This window comes from Lygodium microphyllum, chromosome 25, assembly GCF_053477565.2.
Source record: "Lygodium microphyllum isolate KBCC chromosome 25, Lygodium_microphyllum_v1.1.10, whole genome shotgun sequence".
In the NCBI taxonomy this organism is placed as follows: Eukaryota; Viridiplantae; Streptophyta; class Polypodiopsida; order Schizaeales; family Lygodiaceae; genus Lygodium; species Lygodium microphyllum.
The window spans coordinates 52376780-52397916 of NC_141159.1; positions in this window are offsets into that span (position 1 = coordinate 52376780).

Genomic DNA, 21137 nt, shown 5'->3' on the forward strand with positions numbered 1-21137 from the left:
GAATGGGATTTCTCACACTAAAAGTACTATTCAATTGGTTGATCATTAACTATGAGTAGCCTTTTACCAATAATCGGCAAATACCATCACCTTTGGCTAGATTCAACCCCATGATCAAGGCCTTGCATTCTTCCATGTTATTCTTAAAAGCAGTGCCTAAATACACTCCCATTTTTAAAACCACTCGACAATGGGGATATTTAATGACAACCCCAACACTAACATACTTAGCAAGTCCATGAGAAGCTCCATTAAAATACAATGTGTAAACCTAGGCTTCATTGATGTAACCTGCCATGGCAATCAACCTACTCATACTTATGATAATCAAAGTCTAATAGAGAGAGAGTGAGTAGAGTTGGTACAATCCCTCCTTCACTGAAACAATAGGGACGCTAGTAAGAACCCGATGACAGTGGTGGTAATAGACCTTAATATCCTATGTAAAAGATCTAACTTGCAACTTAGTAATGTGATAACCCTTTCTCCATTAGGTCACTTTGCCTTAGTGGTAACATTGCTCTAAATATGAATGCTCAAGATAAGCAATGATTTTCCCTATCCAACTATCTTGGTACCCTCTACAAGTTTAAGCTGAATCTTGAAGCACCTGCAAAGGCACCAAGTCCGACGTTAGTCCCTATACATAATAGGGATTCATTTTATTGAAATTCACTTTAGTTTTGAACTCTCTTTGAACTCTAACCCCTGCAAATCTGCTGAAAGGGTTGTAAAGCCATTCTTCCCTATATGAACAATTTTATAAGGACCATCCCATTTGGGTTCCAACTTGCCTAGGAGGAGGTCATGATAGGCATCATAATATAAGACCAATTGGCCCTTAGCAAATTTATACTTCTTAGCCCAAAGATCATGAAGCATTTTCATCTGCTTCTTTCCTACTACTTGATATAACAAGGCTTGTAATCTAACCTCGTCAAGATGTGCAAGGGAAATGAACCTTTCTTATAACACTTTCTCATCACTTAGATAATGGTTTAGAGTGAACCTTATTATAGACAACCCAATATCCAAGGGTAAATCACACTCTTTTCCATATACTAATTTAAAAGGGATGTGGCATGTAGCCCTCTTGAATGTTGTATTATTAGCCCAAATAGACACATATCATTTCTTATTCGAGTCACACTTACCTTTTCAGATAAAATCTTTGATAAAATCCTCACAAGTTGCTTATTGATACTCTCCACTTGTCCATTACCTTGGGGGTTTTAAGGTGTAGTCTTATTATGTTTAATCTTTAGTACTTCTGTCAAAGTCTGAATCACTTTTTTCAAAAAATGTGACCCACCATTAGACACAAGCTCCTTAGATGGGCCAAAATGGTAAACAATCTACTCCAAAGGAAAACTCGTCATTTCGTTGGCATTTTCCTTCATCATAGCATGAGCTTTAAACCACTTCATAAAATAGCTTGTTGTCACAATGATATAACGTTTTCGTGTAGTTAACAAAGGATGTATAGGTCCAATGAAATCAATGCCCCACTTCTCAAATGGTAGTATAGGCATAATAGGAGTCAATGGGTGCTTCCTATTCTCCATATTATCATGTATTTGACATGTATCACATCTCTTAACATACATAAATACATATTGGAAAATGGACAACTACCAATATCCAGCTCACAAAGCCTTATGTGGAGTCAACCGTCTAGCAAAGTGCCCTCCATAAGCAAAGTCATGACAGTCTTCCAAGATAAATGCAGCCTCATCATGCATAACATATTGATGATAAATATAATCAAGCCCTTTTCGATATAGTGTTTTTGTAATCAAGGCAAATTTCAAGGTTTGTTACCAGATTTTTCTCTTTTCAGCCTTTGATAAAGTAGCTCTAGCCTCTCCGATAGATAGATAGTGTGTTATAGCAACATACTAGGAGAAAATGAAAGACGTATCAATTTTGAATAGATCCTTGAGGTCATTTCCTTCAGGCAAGACTTCCTTTGGCTCCCTAAAATCCACAAGACATTCAATAATGACCTACAACTTTCAACAACTTACTCCTAATTTCATAATCAAACTCTTGCAAGGTGATCAACCACTTTGCTAGGTGATTTGGTGGCTACAACTTATTCAATAATAGCCTTAGCCCTTCTGCCTTTGTATAAAATACTACCTTTTCATACATGATATAGTGCTTGAATTTCTTCATTACAAAGACCATCCCAAGACACAGTTTCTCCATGTAAGTATAATTAATCTCGGATACCCCCAATTTACAACTAGCAAATGCAATTGGATGGTACCACTTCTCCTTCCAAATCTCGACTAAAAACTAATACTATACATCATACTTGTTAAAAATATATAAAATAGATCACCCCTTTTAGGTGCTCTCAGGACTGGATCTTTTGCCAATTCCCGCTTCACATCCTTGAAGGGTACTTGATTTGAATCACTTAAAACAAACAGAAAATTAAAAGACAATAGATTCATCAATAGTAATGTCCTCTCAACTAGTGCATTAATAGCTATGCACTTCTTTAGGAGTACATGGTGGACTCATAGCAACTATAACCTTTATCTTTTTAAGATAAGCCGCAATACGTGCTGAGCTAACCACATAGCCTAATAGCAATCTGTAGGGCACTCCAAAGATGCATTTCCTTGGATTAAGAGCAATCTAGAATTGCATACATCGCTCAAAATATTTTCTCAAAATAATGAGTTGTCTCTTCCTTGTGGTGGTTGCCCCTAGATCATCAATAAAGACTTTTTACTCCTCTAGGAAAATATCACCAAAAGTTTTATCAGTCGTACACTGCCAAGACCTTGGAACATTACATAAGCCAAAAGCTATAACATGATACGTAAAGGCACCAAATATAGTGATAAATGTTGTTTTCAACTTGTCTTCCTGCGTGATAGCAATTTGATTATAACCAACAAAGTGATCCATAAATGAATGGATATCCCTACCCGCTAACTGATCAATAATTGACGGTAGATAGTAATGTTTAAATGTCTATTTATTGAGCTCTCTAAAATTGATGCAAAGTCAAATTTGATCATTCTTTTTTTTTCTAATAACTACCAATGAGCATGACTCCCTGTGTTGTATAGGAAATATTAGGCCAGCCTTAAGCAATTTTTGTGGCTCCTCAAATAGTTCGTCCCTTAACTCAAAAGGAATATGCCTCACTTTTTATCGAATAAGATGGCTACCTTCCTATTGATATAATATTTCTTAAAGAATACTTGACATGGGTCACTCCAAACAAACGATAGTTAAATGATAGTAGATTCATTAGTGGCATCATCCTCTCTGTCAATGCATTGATAAATCTTTGATAGTATCCCATTGATGATTGACAGAAGGCTATGTAATTCTTTAGAAGTACGTGGCAGACTCATAGTGACAATAATATTTACCTTTTCAAGATCAGTCACAATACCAACCAAGCTAACTAAATGTCCTAATAGCAATCCATAGTGCACTCTTTAAAGATACACTTTCTTGGATTAAGAGCAATGTAGAACTGCCTACAACACTCAAAACATTTTCTTAAAATAACAAGATGTCTCACCCTTGTGGTGGCTACCCCCAGATCATCAATAAAGATCTTCAACTCCTCTCGAAAAATATCACCAAAAGTCTTATCAGCTGTACATTGCCAAGAACTTGATGCATTGCATAACCCAAATGCTATAACATGATTTACAAATGTACCAAATATAGTAATAAATGTCGATTTAAACTTGTATTTCTTTGCAATAGCCATTTGGTCATATCCAACAAAGCAGTCCATGAATGAATAGATATCTCTACCTACCAAAACTGATTGAGAATTTGGTTAATAAATGGTAGAAGTAGATAATAATCTCTGACCTGTGTCTTTTTATTGAGCTCTCTAAAATCTATGCAAAGCTAGAAAGTTGATTATTCTTCCTTTTCTTGATAACTACTAGTGAACACCACTCCGTGTGTTGTACAGGAAATATTAGACTAGCCTTACGCAATTTCTCCAGCTCCTCAAATAGTCCATCCCTTAGTTCAAAAGGCATATGCCTCACTTTTTATTGCACAGAGGGTGGCTATCTTCCTTTAAGGGAATTGTATGCATAGCTAAATTGGGAGGAATACCCCTTAGCTCATCATAGCTCCAAGCAAAGATATCATGGAATTCTTGGATCAAGGACACGTAGCCCTTCCTTTTTTCCAAACTAACACACACAGTTTTGAATGTGCCTGGTCACAAGAATCAAATCTCTCCTTGACTTGTTTTTTCCTTGTTTTGGACTTGCTATTAGAGGCAACACCATACTATGTATTTCTCTATTTTTTCTAAATTTTTCCTTGTCTAAATGCATTCAAATCACAAGAAATAACTTACACTACTCAATTTATTTCCCTAAATCCAAAAAACTAGAAAAATTTAATTGCAAAGGACATCGAATACCTCTTCAACTCCCTTTCTTCCTACCTATCTCAAGTACCGATTTAGGGCAAACCCTACTTCAATGCTCGATTCAAAGCGTGCAAGCACTCAAAGCTTGAATCTGTTGGTCCCGGCAAAACTGAACAAAAATGAAGGAGCTTTCGCTCAACCGCCAGGACCCACGGACTGCTTATTTCTTCAAGTGTTCCAAGCCATGTGCAATGGCTACCTCTCACATAGTTATACATACTCTCACACCTATGAGTGTAGTGAGCTTATCTCCATGCTTGATCAAGTTGCCTCCTCCCTCAAGCACTCCCATAGCTCCACGATCCAACCAAGGTGCAAGCTTAAGCAAGCTCAATCCTCAAGCTCCAAGCTCCATGCTCCATTGCCGCATGCAAGAGAAGAGAAGAAGAAGAAGAGAGGAGAAAATGGAGAGCTTCTCCACCATGATTCCTTACCCTCACACACTCACTCCCCACTCCCTCACACTCCCTCTCTCAAGCACAAGCTCATGCAAGCAAGAACAAGAAGAAGAAGAGAAGAGGAGAGCTAGTTTTGGCCACACACAAAAATGAGCTTCTTCATTCAGTTTTTTCCTTTTATATAGAACCCTAACCCTAATCCCCATTGGGAACCCATCCCTTTTTACCTGATTGGTCATCTTAGCCTAGGTCCTCTTTTTCTATTTCCTTCCTATTTGAATTGTGCCTTCACCCATGCTTGCCTACATTTACAAATTGCACAGAAGGGAACCTGTTGGCGCTCTTTTGCAAGGATTTAGATTGCACTTGTATATTTAAAATTTGCCTTTCCTCTTTTGCGCTTGCCTTGAACTTTAAGGTTTCCCTTGCGCTTTTGGCCTTTTTTCCTTCCATTTATTCAACTGGGGCTGCATTTTTTTGCTCTGCCCTACGTCTTTTACATTTTCTTTTTGATTTCTTTGCACTAGGGTTGACACCTCTACGGTAGATTTTCCTCGTTGCAATATTTTTTTGGTCATTCATCTCATTGAAGATCGTTCCCTTGCGCTTGATGATACTTTCTTAGCTTCAATTAGGCTAACACCACTACCATTGGACAACTCCTCTACGATAGCTTTTCTTGTTTGCAGTATTTGTTTTGGTCCTTCATTTCATTGAAGATTGTTCCCTTGTGCTCAACGATTCCAAAAGAACATGATTTTCCCACCCGAAATTGAAAAAACCTTTATTTTTCTACTTAAATACCGCATTGCAGGCTTTAAACTATTAATAATGATCAAATTTAATTAAAAATTCTACATGTTATCACTTGTAGCCCTCAAAGATACGTGAAAAAAGGTTCGTACAAATTTTCATACCATATGCACTTCATTTGGATCATAAACTTAAAAAAAACCAAATTTTCTTCATAAAATAGACATATTGCTAAATTGCGTGTTTCAGGTTATGGAAATTGAATGTGTGGAAGGACATTCATCAGTTCCACCATCAATCTTCACACATCAATTGACATCAATTCTCAGTATCCTCTCAATCTTGCATCAAGAAAATTACAGTTTGGTTGTCTATATGATCATCTTGCTAGCTCTTGATAAGGACAAGTTGTAAGGTGTTTTTCATGCTTCAACAAGACTAAGTCACCTAAGTTTGCTCCATGAGACATGATGTATGCTCTATAAATCATTCATTGTTTTAGAAGAAACATTTAACTTGGTTCATTGGCAATATGTGAGGACTTCTAGTTTCAAACCTTTCCTCTCTAAGAGTACATTCACTACTTAAGAAAATGAAGTTATGTAAGTCATGCTACATATGTCATGGTATATGTGATAATGGACAATCATATGGCTTGGTTGATGACCTGACAACATGTGTCAGTGATGTAGTTACTCCAAAATCGTGACTCACAAGTTCATTATAAAGAAGAACCACTAAAGTTCATGAAGTTTACTATGTCTCTAAGCATAGGACATTGTATATGTATTGCATCTTACTTGTGTGATTAATGATACCTATGAAATAGTCAAGTAAAAAACAAGAGGACAACGTGATCAGTGTTGCATTTTTTGGGCTTCTTTAGGCTGAGAAGAGGGTGGATCTTGGATGGGGAAAAATGAAGCTCATACACTACCACGCAAAGGAGCTCAATCCATGCAACCACGAGCAACTGAAGAGGACTCTACTTGACATGTAAGTACCTCTCTTCCCCTGCAATAACGAAAATGGAAGGCCAAACTTGACTGTGTGAAATAGGGTAAAAATGTATAAAGAGGAGGGCAACATCCCATTGTGGGTGGGGGTTTATTCTTGCTCTTGGAAGTTAACTGCAAGCTACCATTGTAGAAGCTTGGAGTATCAAGAAGCCTTCTTGACTTGATTATGTGATGAAAGTGGGCTGAATTAGGCAGTCCAAACATAGTATTGTGGGTAGTAGCACATATCCTTCTCTTCTTGAAGATTCATGATCAATCATTGGTCTTACTTGACATTGATATGCTTGATGCAAGTTGACATTGCATGAGCATTTTGGAAGGGGTATCAAGAGAGCATCTTGATTGCTCTATGTACATGCTTGGGGGCTAAAATAGGTAGCCAATAATAGGGCAGACAAAGGAAACATGATTTCCTTCTTCTCTCCTACTTCTACATGCTTATTGCAAGCTACCTATTTCTTGTTACATGCTCTTGAATATAGGGGTTGTTTTTGTATCTAATGAAAGAATCTTCTCAGAATGTTGAAGCCATGTATATGGGCTGAAATAGGTCGCCCACACAGTGATTTTTGTGGAAAAGAAGTCATTTTTCTTCTCTATTGCTTCATACGGTGTGATAGACACTTGGATTTGGCTGATCTATGCACTCCGTGATAGGGGAAGCTTATGTTATCTTCAGAGGTGAATCCTGAAAGATATTTGGGCTGATTTGGGGCTGATATCTTCAGCCATAATCAGAGAATTAGGTATAGCAGTGCTTTTTTGATTCATTTCTTGCTCTATAGGAGATGTCTTAATAAGATATGCAAGTCTTATGTGTCCCTATGGTAGGGCAATGCTTGTAGACCATTCATAGATGCTTTGAGTTGGATTAAGAGGAGTTTTTTTCTCTTTATTTATTGGATGTATTAACCTATCCTTATCAGGAACTCTATTTGAAGCTTTCTTGAAGCAGGTCTCTTTTGCTCTACAAGCTTGAAATTGACTCATAATCTATTGTCCCTAACAAGTCTACATTGAATGTAGTCATGCAAAGTTGATTCATGCTTTGGCATCATGTATGATTGATGGGATGCAGAGTTGTTTATGATACATGATAGCTTACTGTACTTGAATGTACATCTTGTGATTACTCTTACAATCAATAAAACAAGCTTGATTTGAGTTAGATTTTATGAGGTTATACTCTTGTGATCTTTGCTAAGAACATGCAGTTGGAAGCTGTATTAACATATTTGAGAACTTGGCTTGAAAACTTCAACCCTTCTCTTATCTCTACCATCTCCAGAGTTCTAAAAGTTTATGTTTAATTGTCGAATTCAAGATGAAGGATACTTGATTATGTTCTTTAATATGACCTTGAAGGGATGAGCTGCAGTATGGTATCACAACCTAGAGGCTGGAACCATAACTACGGTTGATGTATTCTTTGTAGCCTTTTGAAGAGAGTTTGCCCATGAAAGGGGAGGTCAGTATTGGCTACGTGTTCTCAATGTAACACGTTAAGAACCTCACAAGAATGTTTGAGGCTATGCTAAGAAACTGAAGGAAGTATTTCGAAAGTTGCAAACCTATATTCCTATTCCAGCTACTATTGCTCAGTTGCAATACTTTTTGCACATGCTAGACTTTAACATTCAAGTGTAGTTGAGTAGTGTTGCTCTTGTTGACATTGATACGACTATTACAGGAGCGGAGGAGGTAGAGTCGCGATTAGAAGTGGCCTATACCTCTAGGGCAAACTGGAATCCGAGTCTAGGTGTTGGAAATACTTTGACATTGACAAATGGAGGTCAAGGGACACCCATGAGTACTTCCAATGGAGAGAAAGCATGATTCAAAATTTGTCCATGTTGCGAGATCCTCCCAGTGTGACTATGCCTATGGCTATTCATATGGTTCCACCAAGTGGTGGAGGCCAAGTAATAAACCCTAATGTATTAGGAAAAAAATGAACTCACAAATGGGCCCTTAAAAATAATATAGTTTAGGATGTGGGCCTTTTGGATTGTCCAATAGGAATGCTAGATGTTGACATCCATGGAGGGTGAATCTTCTCTCTCCAAATCTTGGGTCTTTTATTAAAAAAAGGGATAGTGGCGGATTTTAAAAAAGGGAGAATGAATAGTACACAAAATTTGAGTTTCTCTCACCTCGTATTCCCCTCATTTTTTTGGAGAATTTTCAATTTCCATTTTTTTCCCTCTCACAAAACTAGTTTGACCCAAAAGTTGAGCAATAGACCACTTTCCCTCTCTTCTCTATATTGATGAATTTTCGTCTCCATTGAAGCTCCCTGATGAGAGTAGTTAGGGTTTTGAGCGTCCTGCTTACCTCTACATTTTCTTCTCCATGCAGCTCCAGATTTTGGGCAAAATATAGGTGCCCATCTCTCTTTGCATTTTCTCTTATTTTTATGGTTTTTTCAACGGGGTTTGATGTCCTTTCTTATTGTTATTGTTGTTTTATTGCAGATGTTGTTTTGGGCAGGAGGTAGAGGTGCTTATCTCTCTCCTTTCTTTTCCCCCTCTCTCTATGTGTTATTTCTCTTTTATGTTGTGTTTTCAATAGAATTTGATATTGGTTCTAATTGTTGTTTTCTTGGAAAGTTTATTTGGAGCAAGAGAAAAAGGTGTTAATCTCTCTCTCTGTTTGTTTGTTTTTTTTTCTTTGCCGCTATCTTTTCAATACAACATGATGTTAGTTCTAACCTTTGTTGTTGTATTGCAAAGATAATTTTGGGTGACATTGCATAAGTGCTCATCTCTCTCTCTCCCTCTCTCTTCCTCTCTCTATGTATCCTCTTTTCTACTATTTTTTCAGTATACTTTCATGTAAATACTAACTCTTGCTATTGTCTTTTGCAGAGATCAATTTGGGAAAGATTGGATAGGTGCTCATTTCTTTCTCTCTCCCACGTACTCACACACACTCTCTTTCTTCCTCTTTGCATTTTCCCTTTTCTACTATCTTTACAATAGGGTTTGATGCTAGTTCTAACTTAAGGATCAGTTGCTGTTGTAGCACTTAACACAAGGTAGAGCAGAGATTCTGTAGCTCAATTTACAGGTAAATCTGCCATATTTTGTGATGCCAAAATTTATTCATTTAATTAGTGACTTTTATGTTTAATGGGATTGATGTTTTCTTTTATCTATCATTTGCAATGGGTTTTGATCAGCAATGATTCAATCTTATCTTCAACAGATCAACTTATAGGTAAATTGGCCCTATTTTGTGTTGCTTCTATTCATGTAGTTATCTAGATATTTTTTGTTAAAAGGGATTCATGCAAGTATTTTTTAAAAAATGGATTTATGCATGTATTTTTTTGTACATGTAGGTATTGTACAAGGTTTAGGTGAACCACGTAATTCTTGATTGACTATTTTAATGTGGTCAGTGATTCCATTGTGCTGGATGATATGGATCTGCTGGAAGTCGATGGTTCAAAAATCCTTTGCTTTATTGGTCCTATGTGTCCATTCAGATCTCCATGCCAATTGGTAATGATCCATGAAACTCTTGTATTATATCATCCATATAATGCACAATGTGTTGAGTCATAGAATATCTCAAGTGTCAATCCAATGTGCCTATTAAGATTTCATGCCATGTGGTTATGATCCTTGTAACAACTACTCTATAATACCCACATTTCATACAATGTATTGAGTCAAATTAGACTCCTATTCATTATAATAAAATTTATTTTGGCAAAATTCTTTGAGTATTCTTGTGCTATTCTTTTCATTATGTTTCATGTAAATGGTATGATTAAAGTGATGCCTTGAAATTCAATCTATACTTTGTGTCGATGTACATATCCACATGCATTTTGATATTGAGGTTAGTGTCTATTTACAAAAGTGCAAACATCTCTTAATGCCATGTTGATTTGTATGGCATATTGGTGATTACTAGAAAGACTTAAAATGAATATTATTTAGGGGTTAACACATACTTCTTTACATCTAATGCCTAGGTTATAATGCTTGAGAGAAGAACAAGCATTCTCTCGATAGAAGTACATAATAGAAAAGATGAAGAAGGGAATTGGATCACTAATACGTATCATTGCTCGTCTTGGGTACATATGTATCCAAGTATGAAGGTAACTTTCAGGGTGAAAGCATCTGTAATTGCAGATGTATCTAAGTACTGGAAGGGTAAACTTTTAGCTCTTAGACAAAGGAATGTTGATTCTCACCTTGTAATAGAGGCGTTTGTACAACATTTATTCATGCGAAAACAAATACATATTGCACCCACTATGCCCTTGAACGAAACATTGTAAACAATAAGTATTTGCAACTCATTGAGAATGAGAAAATTCATGATATCTATGTAACTACTTGTCTCGTATTTACAGAAGTATACCCTTTGGATTGCTATGAGTGGCAAAATGTTGAGAGTTTCACAGATTCTTTTAAGTGTTACCACCTCAAAATTGGTAGATTGCTCTTTGAGGGGTGTACAGCTAAGCAGCTCGCAAAGGATCTTGTTTTTTTCTATGACTCCAAGTATATATTGCCCAAGGGGGGTTGAGGATATGGAACCCTTGAGTCTATGCACATATCAAATCTCAATAGCATAGAATGGCCATTGTGTAGTAGTGACATTTTGCACATGTCTAGCACAACAATTTCAGTAGACATATTGAACTCTATGAAGCCAAGCATTGGCTCAAAGAATGTACATCTAAGCTGGTTCATACCAATTGCAATTTTTACACTTATGTTCAAGGAATGTAAGGGTTTGAGATGTACCAAAAGCACGTACATCATAAAAAGCGCATCAGAGGATTATGTAACAAGGATTCTAGGCAAAACTTGGACATTAAAAATGACTCATAGTCCTGACATAGTGGAGTGTCGAGTCACAACAAGGGACATAGCTTTCAGGTAAAATTTTTCTCTCTTAGTTGACTATTATCTTATATTGGAATGGGTTGGCCAACTTTCCTTTCCAATTATAGGTACTTTGTCACACAATAGACTTTATGCCTAGTTCAAGTATCGTAGATGGAGGATGCTCAAGGGTAAATGGTTGTGCCTTGATCAAGACACACGTGAAAGTGCAGTTGTGGATGTTACTATCATTTGTGACAGCCGCGAGCCCCAAGTGTTGCAAATGGAGAATGATTGGTCCTTGAGTATAATGCACCAAGAAATTACAATGCTAATGTGGAATCCACCTGTTAGCTTCTATTTTAAACTAGATGGTAGATAGGAAAATTCGAAGCTGAGCTAAGGATACTATTACCAATAGAAAGTGTGTGGCTCCACATATTTTAGAAATTGTAGAGTCTCCCTAAAAATTCCAACACCACAAGTTGTAATATCCAACACTTGTAAATTTTTGGATTTTTTTGGCCAATAGAATATTGCCACTTACAAACTTGGAATATTTAAAAATTATGGTATTTATGCAAAATCATACACTTGCCATACACTTTCCACATCAATACGTTTACATATGTATGTAAACTTTAGAAAGGTGTAAGTAAAGCCATAACTAAATATTGTATGCGAATAGCCCTTAATGGTTTAAAACTTAAGGTTTTTAAGGTAGAATTAGTTTAGTTTTTGTTTCATCGTTTCATTTCACACTTTCTCTCTTCATCTCTTTATATCTACCATATCCCTTCTACCTGCTACGATGGATGCTCGCGCACACTTTGATGAATGGATCCATGCGACTATCTTTGCCAACTAGGGTGACGAGATATTTCACGTTTTCTCTAAGAACTTCAACCGTGAAAGCATGCTCTCATTGCTAGATCCCCCCCTTCAGGCTTTGGAAGACTTTGTGAGCACCACTGCTACCTGCACATACTTTATCGAGGAATCCGACATGACTTGGGTGCCTCTAGAACAACTCATGGCATTTTAGGTAGGTGCAATATTCCTACCACAGCATTTCATATCAAGAAATGAATTCAATCTTGAGGCATTTTAAAAAAATTACTCGTCAATTTGTCACATAAGTGACCACACGTAATTTTCTTAATACCGAGTCTTGCATTAAATCAATTCCACAATTCGACATGAGAAGACGCCTCAATGTTCCCAGTCAACAAGAAGCAAAGACACATTGTAAATAATATTACGATGGCTTGATCATAATTTTTCCCGCATTATATTTGATTTAGTGTTCTTGATTCCATTTAATGCATCAAAGATCGCATTGATTTTATAACTGCAAGACAAATCGTAAGAGCCCTAATTGGTACACAAAGAATGTACAAGAACGAGCATGATATTGAGTAAGTTAAGTATCAAAGAGTATGGCATGACTTCATAAACTAGATAATCATAAGGTAACTTGGCCAAAAACCACCACATAAAGTCGTTTTGAAGAAAAAAAGACATGATTGAAAAAATAGATAAAAAATCATGACATTTTTTATGCGTGGAGGGAGAGAAAGCATTTTAAAATCATCCCCATGCCACCATCCAATAGGTAGGCGATCAAAAAGCATTTTTTATCAAGCTTACTTAGCTCTTGACAAGTAGCCAAAAGAATGAGTCGAGTGCATGCTTCCTCTCACTCATGGCTATAAATACGCCCTCTCTTCTTCACAAAGAAAGCAAGAAGGAAGACCTCTTGATGATGGAAATTTTCTTTTCTTCTCTTATCCATTGAAGCTTTGAGCTTGAAAGAGGAAAATACCCCTCTTCTACCTCATTTCCATTTTCTCTACCCCCTGTTACACCTTCCTCCCATACAGCCATATCCCTAAGCAAAACACTGGCGAAAGTCTTTTTGATGACCATCAGCTCTCCATGAACTACCCCAACTATTTCACCTGATATCCATCGCTCCACGAGATCATAGAAATTCAAAAATCCCTTTTGAAGCAAGGGAAGTAAAGAACACGACCAATGGAGAAAATGATGTAGTAGGAATTTGTGAAACCCCCGTTATAACAAACTTGAGAGAGGTAACATCTTGTTGGTTTAGAAAAAAATAAATTTTCACAAGCTTATTGCTATATTTGGCTTTAAACAATTACAAATACATTCTAAAGAAAATGCATATGAGTTACCACTTAAGAAAATAGCCTAAGTAATATAATAATTAACTATTCAATGAAAATACTCTTTCACTTGGAAAAGGATTATATGTCTGCCATTAAGAAAATATCGTAATTATGGTTTATTTCATGATATTTATTGTTATTTCATTAATGACATGTGTGATCATAATAACAGAAAAAAGATAGACGGTGTTAGGGAAGGGAATATTTTATAAATTTTTTCTCAAAGTGACTATCTCTATTTTATTTTGCTAATGATAAACATATACATATGAGTTTTATAATAATTTATAAAAAATAATTTAGATAATATCATGAAATAATCAATGCATTAAATCAACAAAAATTTGCATAGGATAATATATACTAGATGCGCATAAATTAGGTGCGTGGAAATATAATTTGATGTATGAAAGATGAAAGAAAATTGAACTTATGATTTTTGCATTGCTTAGAATAAAGTTTTTAGAAAAAGCAATCAGCATTGTACTTAGGATATAGCTAAATGAAATTTGTTCTTTCTAGATAATGTTGAAGTTCGGACATCATCGACGATTAAACCATAGAATATGAGTAGAATAAAATAAAAATTATTTTTCTTACTAAAAACACATGCAATGTTAATATTAATGATTGCATTAGCGAGAGCGTCAATATCATGAGTTGATCCATGTATGAATCAACAAGAAAACCTAACCTAAAATATTGAGAATGTTGAAGCAAAAATAACTATGAAATACTCGACAACCCTCACACTATCAGTATAAAAAAATTAAATAAATATCGAAAGTTTGTAAGAATTGTTGGACATTAACAAGAATTTTTCAATACAAATTCTAAAGTCTAAACAAACTTGGAAAAGCATTTGAAATCCTGCTAAGTGCGGGTTAAGGCAGGGTAGCACATGAATTGTCTATCATAGATATAAATGCCCATATTATCTTTTAGGGCAAAAATACCAAATTTTTCATATGGATAAAATAGACTTTAGATTTGCAAAATAACTTGTAGATCCCAAAAAAGAGTTGCAAGTAGGAAGAGAAACCCTAAGAATAAGGTGGGACCTTAAAAGAGAAACCCTAGATTTGGGTGGGCTGCTTCCTATGCTAAAAACACTTGTTATTGTTTCTTTTTTAATTTGTGCATGCATTTGATGCTAGGAGGCATATTCAACGGTGGATTCCGTGAGGTTTTGTGGTGGATTCCGTAAAATTATATTTGTTGCCAGGGCTCATACATAAGGTGGATTCCTTGTGCGAAAAGTCGATGGGGACGCCTGTCCTTTTCAGGCGTCTTGTTAATTTAGTGTGCAAGTGGGTGATTCCATAGTAGGTGATTCCGCAAAATACATATTTAAATTAATAGACGTTTATGAGTTTAGAGTGTGCACCCGTAATAAATTAAGATTAGGATTGAGTTCTAACCAATTTATTTACTTTGTAGCTGAAGACTGCTAGGTATTCAATTTTGTCGGTTTAATTTTATTATTTTCTAACAATTGTGAATGCTTCAGTTGATGTGTAGAGTAGGCAGCGGTGGTGTTGGGAAGTACTGGGCGATAGCGTGTATTCAAGTTATTTAGAAGAAATTATATTTTTTGATGGGCGTGCATCTTAGGCCTAGCGCTAATATTTATTTTGACGTGTTTATTTATTGAAGCTCTTGACATTTATTTATTATTTTATATGCGCATGGACACACGATTTAAATATTTATTACTAGACATTATGTTTGGGCACCGCACGACTCTTTGGGCGCCCAATAGCTTTAATTCTTTAGTGAAACAAAAGCAAACACAAAAGCTAAAGCGTGCTAATTGTAAATTGGGTTATTTTTTGAGCTTGGAGATGAATAATATATCAAATACATGCTTTGTGGAGTGCTCACATAAGGACATGGGTGGAGATTGTAGCCAATTGGTCTTTTGCTTCATGTCATGTAAGTCTTTTCTCTTGTTTTTTGTGCAAAAGTAGAGTTCTTTTGTTCTTGGGGCCTTTCCGGCGCTCACTACGTGTGCATACAGCATCCGATCTGTGCACCAGTGGTATCAGAGTGAGATTGAGAGCTTCCAATCGCTTACAATCTTGCACGAAGGTGGAGCTCTTGGAATGATCGAGCTCTACAGTCAGTCTTGCGACAATCTGTCAATACCAGCACGTTCTTGGCAGTGAAGAACTCCCTACTGTGTTGTCAGATCATGAAGGACCACTTCCAGACGGCGGATGACCACTTCCCAAGCTCCTTTGCAAGTCGTTTCATAATCAGAGAAGTAGATAAGAGATTATCATTAAGTTTAGTTTATAAGCTTAATTAAGCTTAACAAAAGCTTTATAAAAGAAAAGCTTAGCTATCCATAATTCGACGAACCGTGGCGGCAGGACGCACTGAAGGACGTCGACGTCATTCAGAACATATCGACATCTGAATTTAAAAAAAAACGACTAGTCTAAAGCTTTATGCTTTAAGCTTACTAAGCTCCAAGTCTACTAAGTCATAAAGGTCAAGATTCAACCTCTCCCATAGCGACTGTTCGTATATAGTTATTTCTGGACGGGTTTTTACTTCCATCGAAGCCCCTGTTCGCACCTGTGGACTGACAGAGCCAAATTCCAGCAAACAGTTTGCAACAGGTAGTCTACACGCATGAATTATCTTCTTGGAAGAAGACAGTGACATCAAATCTCGCATCCGCAAAGAAGAAATACTACAAAAAGCCATTAAAAAAAAAGAAATAAGCCTTGTAAACTTGATTTTGAGCTACGCTCATCCCACTTACAAGATTTTGAGTGTGTGAGGTCTTTTGGAATTTTGCAAGATGTCCTATCAAACCATGGAAGATTTTATGGCTGAAGGTGACCTACCCGAACCAACGATGGAGCAAAAATTGGATTTGATTATGATGCAGCTTCAAGAGGAACGAAGAGCACGCCAAACTTTGCAAGCTCAATTGGCCAATCTGCACAATGATCTACAGCCGACCAAGATGGACCGCAATCTGAAGATCTTATACGACGTATGATCGATGCAACACTTGAAGCACAATCTATTCGGAAAGAAACAAAGATAAGTAAAATAAATTTCAAATTTCGTACTTTCAATGGGTCATGCGATGGAAAGACTGTACTTGCTTTTATCAATCAATTTGATGATTATTTCCATAAAGAACAATATGATGAGAAAGACAAAATTAAGTGTGTCACTAATCATCTAGTGGACCGAGCATCCCTATGGTGGACTGTTGTCCGCAAGAGCATTGATTGTCCTACTACTTGGGAGACTTTCCAAAAGAAATTTTTGCAGAATTTCCTTCCACCCCAATTCCACGAAAAAGCAATCAAACAATGGGATCCTCTGCAACAGAGGGATCATTAGCCTATTTCACAATATACCGAGCGTTTTTGGAATGCTTTATTGCAACTTTGAATGCTCGAAGATATACCTGAGGCAACCCATAAACACAAGTTTTATGTCTGGCTTACCTAGATATTTTTATGCGGAGGTCAACATGTTCAAGCCAACGACTCTCGAATATGCAGTTTCCTTGGCCCATGACACTAAAGAGAAAATTCGAGGACGAGAGAAGAGACCACAACAATTTCAAACTAATGGTAACTTTGGTTCAAAACAATTCAACTCAAATTTTCGAAGATTCAATCAAAACCGTTTCCTTCCATCTTCATTCCGTAAATCTTGGACACGACCACTCGCTTTACCATCAAACATAAATCCAAACATTCCTAAACTTCTTGCTATTACTAATAATGTATCTAAAGCCAAACCCATAGTCTATTACAAATGTCATCAACCTAGACATCTAGCGGCAAATTGTCAATCCAAAAAGCCAATTGTTTATATCAATTATTTGAGAGTGACAAAAGATGAAGAACATGAAGAAATGCTAGATTTTACAGAAGAGATGACGGTATTGGTACTACTTTAGATACTTTACCAAGTATGCCAAATCCCCATTCTTTATTAACAATGAAATGTCTTGTGCATGGCAAAGAAAAGACTGTTTTACATGATGATAGGAGCACACATGACTTTATTTCTGCAAAATTGGTTAAAGAATTGAATTTACATACTGTTTCTACACATTATCGCATCAAGGCTGCATTCTTAAGCACTAGATACAATGGAACACAAGAAATGCATGACTTAGAAATTAAAATTGGTGATTATGTTGAACGTAGAAATTTCTTAGTTGTGCCTTTGCAATCTAGTGACATTATCTTAGGAATACCTTGGCGTCATCAGTACAATCCTGATATAGATTATTCCACACATTCAATGAAGATTCATTTTAATGGGAAACAAATCACATTGCATGGTATGCACACTTTCGATAATTTTCCATTGCTTAGTCATACACAGGCTAAACGTACATTATGAAAAGGTAGCAAATCCTATTTAATATGGGTGAATGAAATCGAAGCTAAAGAAAATCAAATGTATCCTAAGCACGCACAATTTCTTTCACAATTTCAAGATTGTTTTGCTATTGACTTACCATCTGGCTTACCACCTATACGTCTTGAAGATCACAAAATAGATCTAATTCTTGGATCACAACCACCATGTAAAGCACCATATAGACATAACCAAATTGAACATAAATAAATTCAAGCCCAAGTTGAAGAATTATTAACTCGAGGACACATTAGACCTAGTAGTTCTTCATTTGGTGCACATGTCCTATTAGTGAAGAAGAAAAACAATACCTATAGGATGTGCATTGATTATCATGCCCTAAATAAGATCACTGTTAAGAATAGATATTCGATTCCTAGGGTAGATGATCTTATGGACAAGCTATAAGGATCTGCAATATTTAGCAAGATAGATCTGAAATCTGGATACCATCAAGTAAGATTGGACACATCTGATATATTCAAAACTGCATTTAGAACACAATTTGGACACTATGAATTCCTTGTTATGCCTTTTGGTTTAACTAATGCACTAGCTACATTCAGTCGTATGATGAATCGCATATTTTTGAAGCATAAGCATTGTGTCATTGTTTTCTTTGATAACATATTGGTTTTCAGTAAGAATGAGAATGAGCATTATGAACATTTATCTTTGGCTTTTAAATTATTGAAAGAGAATCAATTATATGCTAATCTAGAAAAGAGTGAATTTTTTCAAACACAAATTGAATACCTAGGATATATTGTTTCATTTGAAGGTATTAGAGTTGACCCTAAAAAGATAAAAGAAATTTTGAATTGGCCTATACCTAAAAATGTGAACAAATTACGTTCTTTCTTAGGTCTTGCTAGCTTTTACAGAAAATTTGTGTGAAAATTTTCATTGCTTGCATTACCTTTGACAAAATTATTAAAGAAAGGCATTGTGTATCATTGTTCTGACAATCAACAAAAGTCCTTTGATTTACTGAAACATGCTTTGACTCATGCTCCTGTATTGCAATTACCTGACTTCAATAGACCATTTTTCCTAGTAGACACTGATGCTAGTGGATCTCAAATAGGAGTAGTCCTTATGCAAGATTCTCATCCCATAGCCTACTCTAGCTACAAACTTAAACCCTCTGAACTTAAGTATTCTACCTATGACAAGGAATTGCTAGCTGTAGTACAAGCTTTACATCAATGGAAACACTATTTAATGGGATCTGAATTCATGATCAAAACAGACCAACAAAGCATTAAACATCTCCTTAGTCAACCACAAATATCTGACCAACACATTAAATGGGCTGCTTTTATTCAAAGTCTTTATCCACTCATACAATATCAACCTGGAAAAGAAAATGTTGTTGCCGATGCTTTAAGTAGAAGACCGACTATTTATAATATCTCTGTGATATCTTTTGACTCTCTTTTCCCTATGAAAGATACTTATGACCAAAACCCTAGTTTTCAAGCTGATTGGAATAAATGAGTTGCGAATAACTGGATTCCCATTGATTCATTGTCTTACACTGATGGATTTATGTTTTATGAAAAAAGATTGTGTAACTGTTCCATTTCAATCATTTGTTTTGCATGAAATTCATTGTCCCCCATACCATGGCCATAGAGGAATTATTTCTACTTTGCATACATTGATTGAAGATTTTTATTGGCCACACATGGAATCTGATGTATCTAACTTTGTATCTGAATGCTTAATTTGCCAAAGAGTTAAAAGACACCATGGTAAAAAATATGGTTTATTAATGCCTTTACCAATTCCAAGACAACCATGGGAACATATATCAATGGATTTTATCACTAGTTTGCCTAACACTAAAGCTAATCATGACATGATTTGGACTATTGTTGATAGGTTTAGCAAACAAGCATATTTCATTCCATGTAAGAAAACGTTAACTACATCTCAAGCTGCTCAATTGTTCTTGAAAACTATTTTCACTAATCATGGTTTGCCAAAAGTTATTATTATTTATCGTGATTCTAGATTCTGCAATAATTTTTGGATTACTTTATTTGCTAATTTAGGAACAAAGATTGATTTTTCATCTATATTTCATCCTAAGACAAATGGGCAAACAAAAGCTACTAACAGTACCATTTTAGATCTTTTGCGTGCATACACAATTTCAAAACCATAAACATGGGATACACATTTACATTTACTTCAGTTTGCATACAATAACACACCACATACAGCTACACAGAAAGCACCATTTGAAATTATTTATGGATATAGATTACCTACACCTGTTACATCATTGTCAAACAAAGTTCAAGCTACTGATGATATTGCTAACATGCATGCTACTATTTTTTATGAAGTTAAAGATATGATTGCGAAAGCCCAGCAATCATATACAAAAAAAGCCAACAAGAAAAGAAAAGCTATGAGTTTCAAAGTTGATGATTATGTAAAAAAGCGAAGATTACAAAGTGTTGACAAACACCCTGTTGTAAAGTTAGCCCCTAGATTTTATGGACCTTTCAAGATCATTCACAAAATCAATGACAATGCATTTAAACTAGAATTACCACAACACTGGAAAATCCACAACACTTTTCATATCAGTTTATTATGACCTTTTAGAGGCTAATTACATGTACATCTTGTTTATGAAAACCCTCCTTTGGTAGAAGAAAAAACTGAAATCCTTCAGCCTGAAACTATTCTAGATACTGACATTATGACCACTAGAATTGGCTGTAGATATTATAGATATCTGGTTAAGTTTAAAAAACATCCTGTTCAAGAGGCCCAATGGATGCACGCTCGAGACATAAGTGCTTACCTCTCATTGCTGGCTCCACATTGAGCTAATAGCAATTGAGGGCAATTGCTATCCCACCTCGGGGGTATGATGCCAGGAGGCATATTCCACGGTGGATTCCGTGAGGTTTTGTGGTGGATTTCATAAAATTATATTTGTTGCTGGGGCTCATACACAAGGTAGATTCCTTGTGCGAAAAGTCGATGGGGATGCCTGTCCTTTTCGGGCGTCTTGTTAATTTAATGTGTAAGTAGGTGATTCCATAGCGGGTGATTCC